Genomic DNA, 20647 nt, shown 5'->3' on the forward strand with positions numbered 1-20647 from the left:
ATCCCCGCCTCTCAGCCAATCGGGCTGCCGCGGCTGGGCGACGATGGTCTGCCTCTCAGTGGAGGGATTCCTGGAGAAGCTGCAGAGCGGCGATGCTCTAGACTCTGTTCAGCCCCCCAGTGTCTCTTCGCCGCCTCCTCCCCCTCCTCTCAGCCCGCAGCAACGGCTGAAACTTAACCCCCAACACAAAGCCAGCTCACTGAGAGCAGGGGAGGGGGGGAAACCCAGACCTGCTCTGTGTGGGAGGTTACCCACAGACACGCGCACGCACACGCACACTTCTTGTGTGTGTTGAAGTCTCCCATCCCAGGGGAGAGAGAGAGAGAGAGCGCGAGCAAGAGAGATTCTACTAGTCACCGAGGCGAGAACACTGAAGGACAGACTCCTCCTGCTCCTGATTGTCAGGTAAGGCAGCGTAGTGGAAATGCTGCTGCTAGTGATGCTGGGCTTGATTGCAATTTCTTCCCCTCCTGTGGCAGCGTTCTTGCTTGCTGTGATCGGTGGATGTAGTGTATGGCGGGGAGGGGCAATGTGAATTGAGAGGCAGAGACCCAGGTGGCCTGTTGAAGGGGCAATGATGGTAGCACATGTTTCGGCTACAGATCCTGGGGAAGCAGTTTGTCCAGTGCCTGCTGACTTGAAAAGCTGGGCTGGGTTGATGTCTGGCAATCTCCACCCACTTCTGCTCCGAAAAGCCCTCCACCCACCCGGTGTTTCTCTTCGGTAGGAGAAGTCAGCTGGTGGGTGACATGGGGTGAAATGGAAAGTGTGTAGGGGAGAGAAGGGGGGGGGTGATGGAGGATGAATTCTGCCTGCTGTCCAGTGACGGAAACGGGCTAAAAACAGAGTGTCCAAAGCAATGAAACTGCTTCTTAAGACAGTAAGCAAACCCTCGAGCGCCTGCTGTCAGATAGGAGAATCAGCTTCCGAAAGGATTTGCCTGCCACTTTTCCTCCCTTCTCCTCTCCAAAGGAACAAAAAGGAGGAGGCAGGAATAAAAAGTTAATTGCAGTCCATTTTAAGTGTCAACCTTTGACTTCATATTTCTTCTCCCAACAATGATTATTTGAGAAAGAAAGGGAGTTTCTGCATCAACAACTTGCAACGCCAGGTATCAAAACCTCCAGTACAATGAGTTGTTGAGGCTTCTCTGGCATCTTCTTGCATTTGTAACATTGTGGATTAGATGCAGATATAGGTGTTCTTCTGTAGCAGTATAACCTAAAGGATATACAAGGTGGTGCTGGTGTTGGTGGTTGTGGTTCATAGCTAAAGTGATGCTTCTGAGATTTAAAAATAATTCTTGCCCTGGATCCTCTGTTTACCTTGTGTATGCGAGTTGGCAGGTTTTTGTTTTCATAATTTATTTATTTATTTATTTATTTATTTAGCTAGCACATTTTTATACCGCCCTAACCCAAGGTCTCAAAATGCCTCCCTTGTCTTTTCCTTCATGGTTCTCTTTGTAGTTCTGCTGTTTTCTCGGTATACAATAATGTATAATGGTCTCTTCATAATGTCTGTATGCCATATGGTATCATGGTATTTGTGGTGTGCTTAAAAATGAAATGCATATAGATTTATCTGCCTTGTTTAGTAAAAGTTAAAGGAGTAGAAGTCAAAAAGTTATGGAAATGGTTGTCATTTTGTTTCTAAGGAATGTTGTGTGTGCTGTTGTCATAAAGATATCAAGCCACTTACTGGAGTATAGTACATAAATTAAACACACCCTTTCCAGTGAGCTTTTATGGCAGTTTCAACAATCTGTATTCAATCATCACTTATACAAGCTGCCTTTTACTATTATTCATCAGACCCAGCTGAGTGATTTCTGTCAGATGGGAAGTGGTAGAAAGTCTCTAGGCAAATATAACAGGAAAGCTTTCCAAGTGGAGTTCTAAATGAACAGAGAAAAATATTTGGCCACAATCAGTAGACTGATGTTACTTCCAAATATATCTCTTTCTCTGATTGTCAAGGAGGATGTCAAGTTTTATTTTCATTACTGAATAATCCATTTGTGTCTGAAGAATGGATCTCTCTGCTTAAGTAGTTTTGACCTTGTACATTTAGCAGAAAATATTATTTCAGCAGCAGTATTCCTCTGTTTTCCATTCAGAGGTCAGTCAATACAGTCATTTTTGGACACTTTGGTGTTTTAACTCATAACATGACTCATATGTGCAACTATATTTTGAGTCTGTGAACAGCTGTCCTAGTTTTATCTACGTTCTCTGTGTCTTCTACAGTATTGTTAATGGAGAGAGTTATTTTTAATTATAATCTGCTTGTTCTATCCGATTTAGAAGTCTAAGAACAGACGTTTGGTGGAGTTGATAAAAAACCTCATAGGTTAAAACCTACATTTAAAACTACTGTATCTGAAACTTGATGTTCTTAAGACAGTCTTCTAACTGTATTGGTAATCAGCGACTTGTCCCAAATAGATTCACGATTTACAGATATTCATTATGTTGAAATGGAAAGAGAAGGCAAATGTTTCATGAGCTTTCAGATCTTTTCTTCAGGTTCTTCAGATCAGGAGAAACATGTTGTCTCCTAGTAAATCTGACCTAGTCCAAAGAGGTACCTGTGTTAAACTGTGCAGCAAAAACAGCAGAGTCTTGTAGAACTCTTCAAGTCTAGAATGTTTACTACAGTAAGTCTTTATAAGATACCACAAGACTCTTTGCTGTTTAAACCTGACCTAGTTTCATATTTAGGAGACCATTTTTTAGTTGTCTGTTGATAATGTCTAGGGAGGTTTATTACATTGTGTGTGTGTGTTTTAATAAGTGTATTATTACATTACTTTTTAATGTACATTGGGAATATTTTGAAATGTGTATGACTTGAAAATTGAGAAATACGGCGGGAGTCACTCACAGTGTCTATCTGCATTGGTGTAGTTCCATTGAAATGAGTGGGACTGTGCCTGTATAGTGTGTTCTATGATATTACCTGTAGTAAAAATTATACATTTGGTAGAACCTGTAAGAAGAGATAGTTTTGAACCACAGGGCAGAGGATAATGGCATGCTGTAGGAAACTGACATTCTCTTGCACTTGCGAAAGTATGCAATGCTTCTCTGTAACAAATTCATACCAGCCCAATTTTCCTCCACATGAAAAGGAGCTTTATTAAGTGGGCCTTATTAATGTTTGATGTCAATGTACGGGCTCTGTTGTAAGGGATCTAAATCTGAATTGCGTGTTTTATCCCACAGATTAAAGCCTATTTCTTCTCCACCCCTACCCCCAATAAACAATTCAAAATATGTAATGCTTTAAACATCTGGCAGTTGTACATATGGAATACAAATATAGAGTATGAAGCAATATCAGACCAATGTTCTTTCAACTCTTTATTTACTTACATTTACTTAATCTAAATCGAATAATCTTGAATAGATTCAGTAAGAGGTTGAGTGAGAGGCACAGAGAGAAAGACATGTTTATGGAAGAATATCCATATTTGTCCAGTTATAACCAGTCTATGAGCCAAAAAATAAATGCTAATGGTAATTGGGTTTTCCGTTGCTATATTACAATATGTTTTAGATTTCTAAATAAACAGCTCTTAAAAGTTAATAGTGCCTTGGAGAGAAATTAAAGAATTGTTTATGTTGCTGTGATGGTTTTGTGTTTATACAGTAACAACTGAGGTTCATTATGACAAACTCAGCTTGATTTACTATCCAGGATCAAGGTATTAAATAAGCTTGACAAACATGTGAATGTTATCATTCAAAATATTGCTCTTAACAGTTGCTATGAAAGTTGAGTTCTGTGTGTTCTTGACATTTGAAATAGCAAAACAGATTTATTTATTTTTTACAGGTCAGGGGACTAGCTAGTATTCTAGCAGTACTTCCCCCTGCCCCAGGATGATACTACTTTTCTCTGAGTTTTAGATTCAGTACATATTTAATTCTACAAGAAAAAATATCTGACCATTTGGGTTTTGTTGGTCTTCTAGAAGATGCATTTGTTTTAAGTATTATTCTGTATCCAGAAGAGCTTAAGTAGAAACACACACAGGAAAGCTTTTTGGCTAATGCGGGACTTGTGTTTATCCATTGCATATACAAAGGATTCCACCATAAACATGTTTAAATGAATAAATTGAGTATCATGTAAACAGTTATTTTGGGGATTTTTATGTACAAAAGTCTGTGCGGCAGGAGGGGAGTATTATTCATGCCATGTACCAGTGAACTGGAGGGGATTTGAAGTGCTTCAAATAATATTGCGTCCTGTACAAAAACATAATGCACATAGAAATGTGGAGCCCAGATGAACTTTAAAAAGAGGGCAACATCTGTATAGCGCTTCTAATGATTGTTTGGATGAGAAGCTGACAGCTAGAGGCTGCACTAATATGCTGTCCATCTAAATCTGCCCAGGATTTAGGTGGATTTGAAGAGAGGTCATTTGTATAATCAGTGTGTGAAAAAGTTGCCCACTCAAACAAAATGACAAATCTATTGTTGAGTTAATGACAGAACAGGAAATTTACACATGTTCATGAGTAAATGTATGAAATCAACTATGATGATCCTCTTTCTGATACTTTGCTCAATGATCACATTTTGAAATGGTGTGTTTGCACTTGAGTTTTTTCTGGTAATGTGTACTGCAATTCTAAAGGCAGTTAAGCTTTGCTTCTCAAGTAGCTTACATTGGAAATAGTCCATTGACCTTGATGTGTACTCTAGAAAGAAGCCGTTTGAGGATTGCAGCCTGAACTACCAAGACAATAGCAGATGTAAGTAGTTTCAGATTGGTTTAAAACTGCTTTGGGATTTCAGCATTTTCTTATCTGTCATTTTGTCTTCACCCATTCCTTTAAGCTGCATCCACTGGGAATTCTTCTTCTCTCTTCTAGAGGGAGCTGTGCCTCTCCCTTCTTGAATTTGCAGATACTTGGGAATCTAGAGGTCTGTTTCTCTTTTGGCCACATGCCAGCTATCAACAGAGAGGGAGAAATATCAAAATAATAAATGGAACAACACACAATTTAATGGTTTAACTGACATGTCTGAGTAACTAATACATTTTGGGACTTTAAAAAATCTCATGGCAGGCAAACATATGTGAACTAAATCTGTTTTTAGGCAATGTCTAACTCAGGAAAGCATTTAACATGCATCAAGGCAATAGTGTTACTAATTTATTATAAAATATCTGTTAAATTCAGTTAACATAATTTGCATAGCTATAATGTAAAATGGGACTATACACAATGTTATTTTTGAACATATGTGGTCATGCTTTTGTAGAAATTCATGAAAATCCCCCCGCGCCCTATTTTGAAGTTGAATATTTCTTCATTCAGTTTTCTTCAGTCAATTTCAGAGACTATAAACAGGTACTACCACTACATTGAAACATGCATCCCAGCTGAACATATATTGATTAAAAAACCCCATCTTGAACAGTTGTAAAATACTCACTAAAATGCCAAAAGCTACGAAATTTTTATAGAGCTTCTAGAAGATACTCAGGATTTACAAGTGTCCAAAGAATGGTGGGCCAGTCCCTCTTCATGTTTCAAATGTCCTCCCTTGTCAAACAGAACATCGTTATTGAGAAGGTATTCACACTTGGTCATCAAAATTTCAGTGGGACATAGAGGGGTGTGTGTGTGTGTGTGTGTGTGTGTGTGAGAGAGAGAGAGAGAGAGAGAGAGAGAGATATTTTATAAGCTATTTTTTTAGCTGGCCTTAAAACTTTCACTACAATAAAACTGCCATGCAACAAAACATTTGGACAAACCATCACAGTTTACACAGGTTATGCTGAGAAGCAGCTAAATGAGGACACACTGTTAACTTGTAAGATTGGGTGATCAGATAAATATGGCCACAAGGTTGACTGGTATTGTGCCCTTTATACAATAATTGGTTAAGTTATTTTCATGAAGGGACTATATATGTTATGTTTTTGGAGTGCCTCTTGAAAGTTAATTTCTCCCAATCTCACATTTTCCCCATGTCTCATTCAGGATACAGAAGAAATAAGAAACTCGGTAGTTTGTTGTTCAGCCACTTTCTACCTGCTGATGTTTTCCTGGCCAGGCTTGGAGAAGCATAGGGTAGTACATTTCACTCCAGAATGTCTTGATAGTCTTGAGATTTCATTGTTCCCTACACAGACTCAAGGCAGCCCACGCCAGACACAGCAAAGCAGCCCCAAAACATAACCGAGCCTCCTCCATGTTTCACAGCAGGTATTGTGTTCTTTTCTTTGAAAGCTTCATTTTTTCATCTGTGAACATAGAGCTGATGTGACTTGCCCAAAAGCTCCAGTTTTGTCTCATCTGTCCAAAGAACATTCTCCCAGAATCATTGTGGCTTGTCAATATTTGTTTGTTTATTACACTTTTATACCACCCCAAACACATGTGTCTGCTAAAATATGCATGTTAGCAAATTACAGTCTGGCTTTTTAATGACAAAACTGGAGCTTTTTGGCAAGTCACATCAGCTCTATGTCCACAGATGAAAAAATGAAGCTTTCAAAGAAAAGAACACCAAACCTGCTGTGAAACATGGAGGAGGCTCGGTTATGCTTTGCTGCATCTGGCATGGGTTGCTTTGAGTCTGTGCAGGGAACAATGAAATCTCAAGACTATCAAGACATTCTGGAGCAAAACGTACTGCCCAGTGTCAGAAAACTGTCTCAGTCACAGGTCAGTCACAGGTCATGTATCCTCCAACAGGATAATGACTCAAAACACACAGTTAAAAGCACCCAAGAATGCAAAGGACAAAACACTGGAATATTCTGAAGGGGGCTTCTATGAGCCCTGATTTGAATCCTAAGAAACATCTATGGAAAGAACTGAAACATGCAGTCTGGAGAAGGCACCCTTTAAACCTGACACAGCTGGAGCAGTTTGCTCAGGAAGAGTGAGGCAAACTACCTGTTGACAGGCGCAGAAGTCTCATTGAGAGCTACAGGAATTGCTTGTTTGCAGTGATTGCCTCTAAAGGTTGTGCAACAAAATATTAGGTTAAGGGTCCCATCATTTTTGTCCATGCCATTTCCATTTGTGTTATTATTTGAAATATTCGGTTGCATCAAAACTCTAAAGCAAAGTTTGATTTTTGTTAAATGCGGAATAAACAATGATGGGTGCCAATTATGTTTGTCAGTTTCAAGTTATTTCAGAGACAATTGTGGGTTCTTCTTTTTTTGTGGAGGGGTACCAACATGTTTGTCCACGTGTGTATGAGTAGAATTAACGCTGACAAGTGTAATGAATCATAGGGACTAGAACCCTTCCTAGGCTCTTTCACAGTAGAGAGAGCCAAGGATAGTGTGTAAGCTGCATAGCAGCAGCAACTTGTATTTTTAACGAATGCTTATTTTATCTATATAATCCAAACATGAAGTAATATCTGTATGATAAGTGTGTTTGCGTACATCCTATACAATAATTTAAAATTCATTTCCAAATGGTATGTAGATGTTCAGTGTCTTGGGAACAGTGGTTGCCTGCTATCTTATATCATATAAAATTTACAATCAGATTCCACATAGTATATAAATAACTAATTCCCACAAGAGATTTGCTGGCAGTATAGCAGCAGTCTTAATGGAGACAGGAAAATGTGGACAATCCTGGGATGTGAATTCTGAGGAAAGTTGATGTGGAAGCGGAGTCTATGGAATTGTTGGATAGGGAGAAATATGGTTGTTGTGGTGTGGAGCTGAGATGAGAGGTAGATGATGTGCATTTGATAGGGGTTCTTGTTTCTAAACAGGTTAGAGATTTTGAGATGCATCTCTTGTGGCTGTAGCTGCATTGTATATTTAAGTCTATTAAATGCCTATTGTATTCTCTTATATTTAGCAGAGGGAGAGCAACTGTCCCTATTGAACCCCAGAACACCTTCCTCCACTGGTTGTTGCTGGTGTGTGTGCTCTTTGGTGACAGGGATCCATCTTCTTTATTTAAAAAAAAATATTTGTAAACCGCTTTGTGAACACTTATTGAAAAGCAATATATACTGTAATATTTATTGTCGTTGTCTACATGGCTAGGTAATAATGTAGGTGCTACTTTGCATGTAAACCTGAGATTCTATATGGTGGTATATAAACACGATAAATAAATAAACCATCATGAAGTATGGCCTCAGCGGAAATGTACAGAGTGCCATTTTATTTTTTGCTACTTGTTTTAATTGATGAGAGAATCTCCAAGTCAGATTTGGAATTAATACGTTCAAACTGGTTTAATTTGCAGGATGCCTGTTGGATTTTTGTAATTAATCATATTTTAAATTGGATGCATTTCAAATTAGTCTAGAGGCCTCCCTGGTGTGCAGCCCTCCTACCTGTTAAAGCCCTTTCATTCTCGCTCTTATTGTGAGGAATGCTCGCATTGTGGTGGTCTTTGCCCTAGACATTGGTGCAAGAATGTGTGATAGCATTCTTGACTTAAGGCAGCAATATAATTCCCATGGCTCCTAATGTACATAGAAGTTGCTGCACATGCTTGTCTGAATACCTAGGGTCTGGAAGTTGAGGCTTCCTACAATGACAGACCAGAATGATCAGAGATCTTATGTGGCTACGTTCTGTTTAATAGCCAATAAAATTTGCCAGGAGTTCATTAAGAATAATTAACTGTGTTTAACTTTGTGCTTAAATATTGTATCATAACCTTGTAGGTTTATTTTGTTGGGCTTCTGTTTGTATATTGTACTGATTGGTGACTGTAATAAAGGGATTAATTGATTGACCATACAATGACAGAGCCTGGTAGCCTTTCTCATGGCTCACCTTGCTTTGCTAAATGTGGGAAAAAGAAAGGAATTCTGGCGGTGGGGACTAAGGGTAGGCCAAATCAGTTCTATTTGAGGTCAGCCTGGATTCTGAAGGGGTTCTGTGTCAGCTAGAATAGGTCAATTGGGCAAAGATTAATTAAAGCCTTCTTAAGTACCACCCCTCAAAATTTAGAATCCACTCCATCATTAATTTTAATATAACTAGACATTCAGCTGTTCATCTGTGGTGAGTAAACATTTCCCAAGGTAACTGGGTGCTTCCCGAGCCTTCCTTCCAGCTTTAACGAATGCTGTAAAGTTAAGACAGACATACTGATGCACACATGCCACTTGTTTAAGTAGAAAGGGAATATTTGTGTGGATGGTGGCTAAGCTAGAGTGGGAAAGGGAAGAGTGACCAATTTGTGAATTTTTTCGACAGATCTGCCCAGTCATGATCACAACATGTATATAAGAACAGTCCTTCTGGATCAGGCCCAAGGCCTATCTAGTCCAGCATCCTGTTTCACACAGTAGCCCACCAGATGTCTCTGAGAAGCCCACTGGCAAGAGCTGAGGGCACACCTTCTCTCTTGCTGTTGCTCCCCTGCAACTGGTATTGAGAGGCATTGTGCCTCTAAGGCTGGAGGCATGATGTCTTGGTCTCCTCCTAGTTTTTTTGCAACATGCTTTATAGGGAGCTGATTTTGAAAGAGTGCTCAGAAACTGCATTCATTGCTCGGAGCATATAACCCCATTATTATTTCATCTGCACTGTTTATTTATTTATCAAATTTGTACACTGCCCCAAAATTCTGTCTCTGGGCCGTTTACAACAACATAAAGCAAATTAAAACCACAGGGAAGTTAAGAAGCTTGGGTGAAAAATGAGTCTTTAAGTACTTTTAAAAAGTTGTCAGAGATGGGGAGGCTTTTATTTCAGCTGGGAGTGCATTCCAGAGTCTCGGGGCAGCAACAGAGAAGGCCCGTCCCTGTGTAGCCACAAGACGAGCTGGTGGCAATTGCAGATGAACCTCTCTAGATTATCTCAGTAGGCACTGGGGCTCATAGCAAAGATGATGTTCTCTTAAATACCCAGGGACTAAGCTGTTTAGGACTTTATAGGTTATAACTAGCACCTTGTATTTTGCCCAGAAATGTATTGGTAGCCAGTGTAGTTCTTTTAGTATAGGAGTAATATGTTCTCTCTGAGATGACCCAGAGACCAACCTGGCTGCTGCATTCTGTACCAACTGCAGTTTCTAGACTATGTACAAAGGCAGCCCCACATAGTGCATTGCAGTAGTCCAGTATGCAAGTTACCAGCATACAGGTGAAACTCGGAAAATTAGAATATCGTGCAAAAGTCCATTAATTTCAGTAATGCAAATTAAAAGGTGAAACTGATATATGAGACAGACGCATTACATGCAAAGTGAGATAAGTCAAGCCTTAATTTGTTATAATTGTGATGATCATGGCGAACAGCTCATGAAAACCCCAAATCCACAATCCCAGAAAATTAGAATATTACATGGAACCAAGAAGACAAGGATTGTAGAATAGAACAATATCGGACCTCTGAAAAGTATAAGCATGCATATGTATTCAGTACTTGGTTTGGGCCCCTTTTGCAGCAATTACTGCCTCAGTGCGGCGTGGCATGGATGCTATCAGCCTGTGGCACTGATGAGGTATTATGGAAGACCAGGATGCTTCATTAGCGGCCTTCAGCTCTTCTGCATTGTTTGGTCTCATGTCTCTCATCCTTCTCTTGGCGATGCCCCATAGATTCTCTATGGGGTCAGGTCAGGCGAGTTTGCTGGCCAATCAAGCACAGTACACTGTATACTTTTCAGAGGTCCGATATTGTTCTATTCTACAATCCTTGTCTTTTTGGTTCCATGTAATATTCTAATTTTCTGGGATTGTGGATTTGGGGTTTTCATGAGCTGTATGCCATGATCATCACAATTATAACAAATTAAGGCTTGACTTATCTCGCTTTGCATGTAATGCGTCTGTCTCATATATCAGTTTCACCTTTTAATTTGCATTACTGAAATTAATAGACTTTTGCACGATATTCTAATTTTCCGAGTTTCACCTGTATGTGCCACTGTCCTGAGGTGGTTTATCTCAAGGAACGGATGCAGCTTGTGTACCAGCCAAAGCTGACAGAAAGCACCTCTGGCCACCGTCACAACCTGGGACACCAGGAGGAGGTTTGGATCCAGAAGACCTCCTAGACTGATTACCTGTTCCTTCTGGGGAAGTGTGACCCATCCTGGTTTGTTAACTCTTGGTTTGTTTCTCAGGTCTATTCAAAGTACTGGCTATCACCTTTAAAGCCCTAAAGGGTTTAAGCAGGGCTGCATAACTTTGGCCCTTCTGCAGCTGTTGGCCTTCAACTCCCATAATCCCTGAGTATTGGCCACTGTGGCTTGGGGTTTGGTGAGTTTTAGGCAAAAACAGCTAATTGGCCAAAGTTGTGCAGCCCTGGGTTAAAGACTACATATTCCAGACTAATGCTGCTCACCTATCGAGACTACAGGAGATACTCTGCTGTGTGCCCCACCATGTTCTGAAGTGCAGCTGCAAGAATGTTATGTGTGTGATAGAATCTCCTCAGTTGTCTTATTTAGCTTTTTTCCAATTGAACTTTTGGAAACAAGTGCAAATCAATCTGTTTATATGACCCTTTAATACTGGTTAGTGTAGATTCACTGGATCAATTGATTCTTTTCTCTGGTTCTGTCTCATTATATTTGTGCTGTTTCTAACCCCCTCCCCCCAGTCTATTTTTACAATGTATATTGTATATTGTGTTTTTGTATGCAGATTTGGGGACTCTTTTGAGCCCAGAAGCACTATTTGAATTTTAATATAAATGTACAATTTGCAGGGCTGATATGATATATATGCTTTAAATGCCTAAATGGGTATTAGGCATTTAAAGCATATATATCATATATATATGATATCATATATTAAAAGGGTAAACTGAAAATATTATTTCACTTAAACTTTTAAAAAGTGGTAAAGCAATGGCATAGGGAGAAAAATGTTGAAGGACCTTAGCAGAGGTCAAATCTATGGTACTCTGTAAACTGCATCTGGCTTTCAGCACTCTCTCATTGTATCTTGGTTTATTTTTTTATAATGGTTTACAGAGTGGATCTGGAATACAGTTTTCTACACTAAAAGACTTTTTTTTAATGGTTTCCCGATTAAGTGCTAAAACAGAAATGCTCCAAGAAAACCACTTAGATGAGAAGACAAGCTTTAAGGCACCTAATCTGTCTGTCTTGATTGCTATTTTCCAAACTTCTATCTGTTTTTACTGAGTGTAGAATTATTGAAAATAAGACTTGCAGGATAGCCTTACTTGTTGAAAGTAGCAAAGATAATAAAAGTGGACTGTCTGCACACCAGCATGTGCATATACAAAACATGGTTTATAAATATTGACAAAAACCTCACTTGAGATAGGAAGAAAAGGCTCTATTCTCTTATAAAAATCTATGGTTGCCATCAGATAATTAGATGACAAACTTGTTAGGCAAACATAAGAGTGCTATAGAAGCCAGAAACCTTAAATTGTACATTTATTAAATGATACCAAGTGGCTTTTAGAGAAATAACAACAAACTGTCCGATAAGTGTCCAGTCCAAGTCCTGGAAGTGTGAGATGTTTTGAAGAGTTCAAATAATATATACTTAAACCAACTTTTTAAAAAAAGTCTTTACCGTTTTGATCTTTCATATACATCTACTAGATTTCTCAAGTGCATATCATGCAAAACCAAATGAGAATCAATTCCAGCATAATGTTACTTTACATTATCCATACTCAAGAATATGCTGTAATTCTCATTTTTAATATGGCCATCTGTTTTGTGGGGTTTATGACATCAATTTTTAACTTGCATTACGCTGAAACTTAACTTAAAGCAGGACAGTTTAATTAATGCTTTAAAGACTGAAAACAACTATTTGACTTTTAGGATACACGAACCTGGTTCACACAGTCATCAAAATCAAGGCAGGAACCAGGCTACCCACGTTACATGATCATATGTACTTACAAAAATCCCTCCAGCCCAGGTTGCTCAAAGCAGGGTAACCCAGCTTTCCTGCCTTGCTCTTAACTGAGGTTGGAAGAGAGGAGAGCTATTCTACCTTGATTCTCTGGTCATGTGAACCCACTTGCTTCATCTGTCCAGCCACAGGGACCCAGCAGCAGTGTCCCTCTAACAGGGATTCCCAGATGTTATTGACTACAAATCCCATAATCCCCAAACAAAAGCCATTGCAGCTGGGGATTTTGGGAGTTGTAGTCAACAACATCCAGGAATCCCTGTTAGAGGGAACACTGCCCAGCAGGCACTCCTTGCTTGGAAACATTAGAGAGATCTGTGGATGTGCCACTCTGCAAAGCACAGTCTATTATCCTGAAGCTGGCGTAGCTTTGGCAGGTCTGGGCCCACCTTCTGTTCCTTTGTGACTGATGGGAGGGCAGCTGCTGATGTCATGAAGCTTTTCCAGTCTTTTCGCAGTGCAAAGCATGCTGGGAAGACATGCAAGGGACATTTAAAGGACTTTCAATGGAGGGGCATAGTTTGCAGTTTCCAATTTTAACTATGGGAAATGTGTGTTTCCTGGTTTGCTCACCCAAACAGAGGTTGTTAATGGGTAGGAGCTCTCCAGTCCTAAAAGCCACCCTCAACTGGTTGTGTGAACAAGTCTGTTAAATCATATATGTTCAGATTTCACTGACAAAAGGAGAGAGAGATCTGCATAACTCATCTTCCTCTTTTCCCTAGTGTGACCTGCTGTTCCTGTACTGCTGTTATGGATGTGATACATCCATAACAACAACATCATCATCATCATCATCATCATCATACATGTCCTCCTCTTAACTTAAAATAAGCCTGCTAAAGCATGCCAGTATAAAGACAAAAGTGTGTTCATATTGGTTGACATCCTGACTGTGAAACACCAGTACAAGGAAGAAGCACCAGTACTTCTGAAAAGTTCAACTAACTCAGCTCCGCTGCTGGCTCAGTGGTAGGGGCAAATTTTGAAGGCCACCTTTTCCCCAAGAAGCACTTTGTGCCACCTCCAAAATATGTCCTTGAGGATCTTGCAGCCCTCAGGGCCATATTTTGGAGTGGCACAGAGTGCTGCCAGGGAAGGGGAGGTTGCTGAAGTTTTGTGCACACATGCGTGCGTACACACACACACACACACACACACACACACACACACACAGTGTCTTACTCTGAAACTACAGAAGAATTGATGCTTTACTGGTGCTTTTCCTGTAGTACCGGTGTCTCATTAGTCAGAATGTCAGCCACTATGCATTGTCAAGAGTGCAAAGAAAGATGAAATTAGGGACATTTTATCTGTTTGGAGAATCTAAATATAGACAGTATTTTCTTCAGCTTTGTCCTTTTTGTTCATAATGAGGGTGCTTCAGTGTAAACTTTCTCTCCTGATGTTGATTCATTTAAAAAAACATTTTGATGCTCTAAGGTATGACCTTAAGAGGCTAATATACTATTTAAGTATATTAGGCTTGACTACCGTAGTGCACTCTACATGGGGCTGCCTTTGTAGTTTCAGAAACTACAAGCGGTATGTAGTTCCAAAACGTAGTTTGGAAACTACCATTGGTACAGAATGCGGTGGCCAGATTGGTCTCTGGGTTTACCCAAAGGGACCATATAACACTGATTCGAAAAGAACTACACTGGCTGCCAGTATGTTTCCGAATGAAATACAAAGTGTTGGTTATTACCTAGTTATTAGCTTGGGTTCAGGGTACTTAAGAGTGTGCCTTCTGTCATGAACCTCATTGCCTATTAAGATCATCTGGAGAGGTCTAGTTATGGTTGCCACCAATTCGTTTGGTGGCAACTCGGGACTGGGCTGTCTCTGTGGCTGTCCCAGGGCTTGGGAATGCATTTCCTGCTGAAATAAGAACATCTCTTTCTCTGTTTGGTTTTTAGGAGGAGCCTGAAGACATAACTCTTTCCCCAGGATTTTAACTGGGGAAATTAAATTTTAAATTTTAATGTGTTTAATTGTGATTCTTATCTGTTTTATGAATTTTAAATTTTTATATTTTATATTTTAATTTGTATACTACCTAGAGATTTATATATTAGGTGGTATAGAAATTCAATAAAATAAATAATAAATAAGTACATTAAATTAGTGATAATTGACGGGAACAAAGTGTGAGAAATTTCTCATTCTCACATGGTGCTGACAGCCAGGTTCCTGACAGGATACTGTCACTTGAAACTTTCTGACTGAGCAGGAGTGAACTACTCTTGGGGAGAGAAGGAATTTACAAGTTTCCCAGTCTTATAGACACATATGCAGTGATGGGAATCAGCCGACTGCAGAACTGGTTTTTAGGCTATATTACCTCCCTGATTGTGCATCAATTTGTACTTTTTGGGGGGGGGGGGCATAGACAGATATATACTTATAACCTCTCATATGAGAGTCGGCTACTGTGAAAGATTTATAACGCATGGAGGTTCTACTGAAATAACACATTGAGGTTTCTAGTTTCCAGTGCCGCTGATCAAGGAAGTAGTTTCTATGAGCTTCTGTGGATATGTCCCCTGATATTTCATAGATCATGTGAATAGCCACTATTGGTATATGTCGGCTGAAGTGGTTCTGTGTGTGTCCTACAACTGGGCATGTTTAGATATAGAAGTTCAAATACACAGGCATAGCAGGGTTGAAGTGGGTCCTGGGACAAAAAGTGAAGATAGGTCCCTGCCCCTACTTCTTCTTCAGAGAGGCGCAAGGGAGAGAGAGAAAGGCAGGCTATCACCTCGGTGGAGGGGTCCTCTCCCTAATGGGCCCAAGGACATTTGTCCCCAATTCTTCAGTTGTAATTATGCCCCTGCTGCAAATACATTTCTATTATTCAAAAATAGTTCTCAGAGTGATCCTTTCAATGGGTGCATTCAATTATATCTGACCTATAAAGATTGGTTAAGATTTCAGAATACTTTTAACTGCATTAATAGTGAAGAAAGTAGTACAACCTAAGTGTTCTGTTGTCAATCATGTAGATAATGCAGGCATAAAAGCCTTGACCAGATATTACTTTTTTCATATCTTTTGTCTTAACAGGTTTTAAGGCCCCTGCAAATGATTGAGAGGGTTAGTTATTTCAAGTTGCCTGCCATATATTATAACATTTATATGAGGCCATTTCATTCAAAACAAACAAACCAGAAACACTCCAGGACTGCTCCATAAGGTCCCATTAAAGTGTGCAATTTACTGGTAGTTTCAGAAAATTTGTATGTTAGGTTAGACTATTAGCAATTATGGTAAGACCTTTTTTTGGGCTTAGAATTCATTTTATTTAAGCTAGTATCTGCCATGCATTTGTATAGCACAACTTATGCTTGGAGAGAACCGCATGAACAAATGCATGGGGCCTACAGGCTTGAGAGGACTGGTTGAAACAAAATGGTTGCCTGGCTATTTGTCACTACCTATGTACCTCCTGTTGTTTGTCCAGTCACTACATGATTGCAGATTGATCCACTATCCTTGCTGAAACTGTGAACTCAACATATGGCAGGCGTAGGAGAGAAGAACTGGGGAGACCCAGATAGTTAAAGAAAAGGTGCTTCCAAAACCAGTTCCTCTTGTTTCCATGCATGAGGAAAGTAGGGTTATGTCCAGAACCTAGTTCCTGCCACTGCTAGTAAATGATGTGTAAGGAGTAACACCATAGGCTTGCACTTACTATAGTGAAGCAGCACAAGATAAAATGGGAGCTAGATTGTAGAATTTGCTAACTAGGGGAAGGATATGCTTAGGAAAAAGAATGAGTGAGGGAACAGGGCACAACAAGCTCCTGCATTGGGCAGAGGCACCATTCCCCCTGGACTTCCTTTTGGTCTCCCACAGGCCTTGGCCCCCAAATTCTTCTTGTTATGAATGTCCCACCATCCTGACCCTGCTGGCCCACACTGTACCATGTGGCAGAGCATGAGTGGTGTCACTGTGCAACAGTGGCTTTGAGGGCTGAGCGCTGCCAGCTTCCTGATGGCCTGTTCAATCTGCTCCAGGTGCAGCGTTAGTGGTGGGGCCGGGACGGGCAAGAAGGCTGCCTAGCTGACAGCCACTTCTGGTTGGCAATTCCAGTGCCTGTGCTGTGTGAGCACTGTGTGCATGTATGTGACCGCGTTGGCATCGGGAGTCCTCCAGCCTGGCTCCATTCCAACACAGCAGCCAGCACAAGCCACGCGGCGCAAGGGAGGAGTTGGACTGGAGAGTGAGTCACAAGGCAGTAGCAGGAGCTGCTACCATGAGGCTGTGGTCCCCCAAGAGCAGGCAAGAGTCTGAGAGACTCTTCAGCTGTGCAGAGGAGAGGCAGCAGTCACAGTGAACCAGCCAGTGTGTCCCTCCCCATGTGCCTTTTGAGTACTACTCACCATATCTCCTGGCGTGCAGATGTTGTTGGACTGGTGATTCTTCCGTAACTGTTCATAACTATTCCACTCTGCAACAAGATCACCAGTATGACAAAGACAAAGGAAATGGCACTACACTGAGGGAGCATTTCACTACTGCTATAGGTAGAGAGCTTGCTGCACAGTGGAACACACATTTGTTGGATTTCCAGGTCTTTCTGCCACTGTCAAGCTGTGAGAGCATTGTCTCTGAAATATTTTTCCTATTCACTGAAATTTATTAGTGAAATCTTCCTACTGGTACCTGTGTTATAGGTATGATTGACCTCAATTATCCATAGATGTTTCTTGGTAGGAGCCACACACTTATGGAACTGCCATTGAAGATCCAAGAGTCACAAGCACAGGCCATATAAGCAGTCAGTTAAACCTCTTTGTGTCTAGGCAATAATTTGATCTGTAATTAGACTCTGGATTATATCTTATTTCTGCTGTATCATAGATTGGATTATTGGATGAAGTATGTGTCTTAAACATTTATTACGTTTGTAGTGTGTTTATGGTTTTATTTTACTCCACTTTGAGACCATTTAATTAAGAAAGAGGATTAATTTTTTACATACAATATTTACCAGAATCCAACAAGTAAATATTGTATTAAAAATTATAATCCTCTTTCTAATTAAATGTTCTCAAAGTGGAGTACAATAAAATCATTGGAGTACAAAGTGGAGTACAATAAATAGAAGAGTCTTGTTGTACATCTTTACGTTCTTGCAAATTCAGTTGCTTTAAAATTGGATCCTTTAGAGTCAGAGCAGGGAGTGGGGAAAGAAATCTGTGTGATGGGGATATGTTAAGTTACGTGCTAATTATCTGCTAATGCATATCTGCATATCCCCGCAAACAATCCCATCCATGTCAGCTGCCCAGATGATTGCTGGCTTCTGCCGAGAGCGGGGAGTTTTGGGGAATGGGAGGCATTCAATTATATCAACTATACGTACTGTATGAGTGTGCAGTGCATTATGAGGAGCCTCCCGATGCCAGTCGGGAGGCCATTTGTGTGTAGGTCCTGTGTGAAGCTGCATGGCACTGACACACAAGCATTTAGCCCACTTTTGGGGCAATCTCACACCCAAAAACTGGGCTAAGCAGTGGGCTCCCTAAGCAGGCTTGCTGCCATGCTGCCTCTGGGAACCGCATGGCTCCCGGTGGTACACACATGCACCAAAAACTGTGCTGGGCTCCCTTAGCCTGGCTTTCAGTGTTTGTGTGTGTGTGAATCTCTTCACTGCGTGTGTCATAGTGTGTGGGGGATGATGCTTAGGGATGATGCTTATATTGTGGTGGGGAGGAGGGACACAAAAGGCCATTAGGTCCAGGCTCCAAAATTACCTAGCTGCACATCTGGCATTGGGCCTATTTTCTGTGACTTGAAAAAATCTGGATTCAAGCTTGAGCACGAGGCACTGAGGGAAGGGTACCAATTAATAAAAGAATGCCTGCTATGCCGGAGTGCCAGTTTACTTTCATGAGTCATATTAAATGTCTTTCTCTTTTCCTTTAATACCCAAATATATTGGAAGCTGTGTCAATCATTTTTCTTACATTCTTAGCCCCTTTGTCTATGTCGGTTTCTATTCTGTGGGGCCAGCGAGCCCCAATCCAACCACCACCCTAGGAGCTAATAGTTTCCTTTTGTATGAAATTCTGGAAATGATCTGCCACACCTTAGTTTGATTAGACATACTTGCCTCATTCAGACATGATAAAATTGCTCTGCTGTAACCATGTACAAAAGGAATGGAAGTCATGCCCCCACCATGTCAGTCAGCAGTGTGCCCCACCACTCATGCTTAAAGTGGGGCTTGTCTGAAGAGGGAAGAGCTGAAAGTGTGATGGCAGGCACTGCTGAGATTGTGAGGCTGGATTGATCCAGTCCTGCAATCACAGAAGTGCCCGCTATCATACTTGGGTTTTCCCCTCTTCAGACAAGCCCCACTTTAAACGTGAGCAGCGGGATGCACTGCTGATTGACGTGGGAACTGAGCGGCCGTCCAAAAACCTGTGAGCTCGTGCACATGCGCACACCTTAGAGGGAACAGTGAGTGAGACTTCCTTTCCACCCTTCTGTACACAGCTACAGCGGGATGATTGTATAAAGTCTGAATGAGGCTACTGGCATGGATACATCATCGAGGCTATAATGGGAAAGATGAATTATTTAGTAACAAAATAAGGTTGCTGTTTCTTGGATTACAATTGAAATGCAATTATGTGAAGAACCCATTATGTCTATTTTCTACTACAAGTACCTTATCAGTTTTAGAAGCCAATTGGAAATTTGATTTAAAAAAAAAAAATCATCACCTCTGTCCCAGCACATTATACTACTAATAATTAGTATAAAACTAGGAGACTAGTTGTACAGCCTTTTTCTTAGCTCTCAGTAATTACAGAGAGACCTTATTCAGACGGTAGACTACATCTGCCAGCCTGACTTGGTGGGAGGAGCTCTACATTTTCTATCACAATCTGTGCACAGTTATGCAGGCTTAATAATTTAGTGGTGTTCATACCTAAAGGCAGGATTGCAGCCTTTGGTCATGAACCAGACCTGATTGCATAATTAGGGAACACTAGTGTGTAGCTGCACTCTTCCTGACATCTTTGGGGCATTTTGTGCCAAGGACCCATAGTATGGCACAGTGTGATTTGTAATCCTGTTTACCCACAACTGGCTGACAGTATCATTCTGTAGGCTTAACCGTGGAAGAGTCTAGCTAGTTAAAAATAAGCCACATTATACAGAGCTGAGTGTTCATGTACAGATTTTCCTTATTATGAAGAAAATGATGTGGCGTTTCGAAAAATCCCTGCAGAGCTGTCAAAAGAGCAAACCAGATTCTTGAATTGTGTGTTTGAATGGTAATTAAAACTTTTACTATGAACTCATTAGAAAGTTGGAAAGTTGGAGTTGATCCAACTTTAAATAGGCCTTTAAAAATCAAAATAAAAAGATCATGTGTTAAAAATATCCTGCAAATCGCAATGGGCATAAATTTTCACTAATCTGCTCTAAATAGACCCCGCACAAGAGCTTTCTGAGCGGCGTTTGTCATGTATGAAAATAGTTGCCTGCTGACAAATGTATCTTGATGTTGCTAGATCAACATCAAGCTAGATGCTGGTTTTCAGCTGGAAGAGAGATACGAGAGGAAAAATTGTATTACATAATTACTGTTTCTGTAGGTGCAGTGATTTCAAATGTTCTGGGTTCAAGCTGAAGGCCCTGCAGATCAGGAGGGAAATGCAGGTCTTTTAAGCCAGAAGACAGACTCACATAAAGAGTAGTTTTCTATTCTGTGGAGTCAGCAAGCCACAATCCAATTACCA

The 20647-nt window shown here is 40.5% G+C and overlaps 1 protein-coding gene across 8 annotated transcripts in view; it reads left to right on the forward strand.

Moving 5' to 3' along the window:
• The first annotated feature begins 61 nt into the window (after positions 1-61).
• The window catches only part of SYT1 (synaptotagmin 1), a 637087-nt gene continuing 616501 nt past the window's right edge, over positions 62-20647 (forward strand). For 4 of the 8 annotated variants that reach the window (XM_053253068.1, XM_053253063.1, XM_053253070.1 and 1 more), the window contains exon 1: positions 62-405. The gene's annotated coding sequence lies outside the window, so the exon portion shown is untranslated. The other 4 variants (XM_053253065.1, XM_053253066.1, XM_053253067.1 and 1 more) reach the window with 4 other exon arrangements.

The sequence above is a fragment of the Hemicordylus capensis genome, chromosome 5 (genome assembly GCF_027244095.1).
Source record: "Hemicordylus capensis ecotype Gifberg chromosome 5, rHemCap1.1.pri, whole genome shotgun sequence".
NCBI lineage: Eukaryota > Metazoa > Chordata > Lepidosauria > Squamata > Cordylidae > Hemicordylus > Hemicordylus capensis.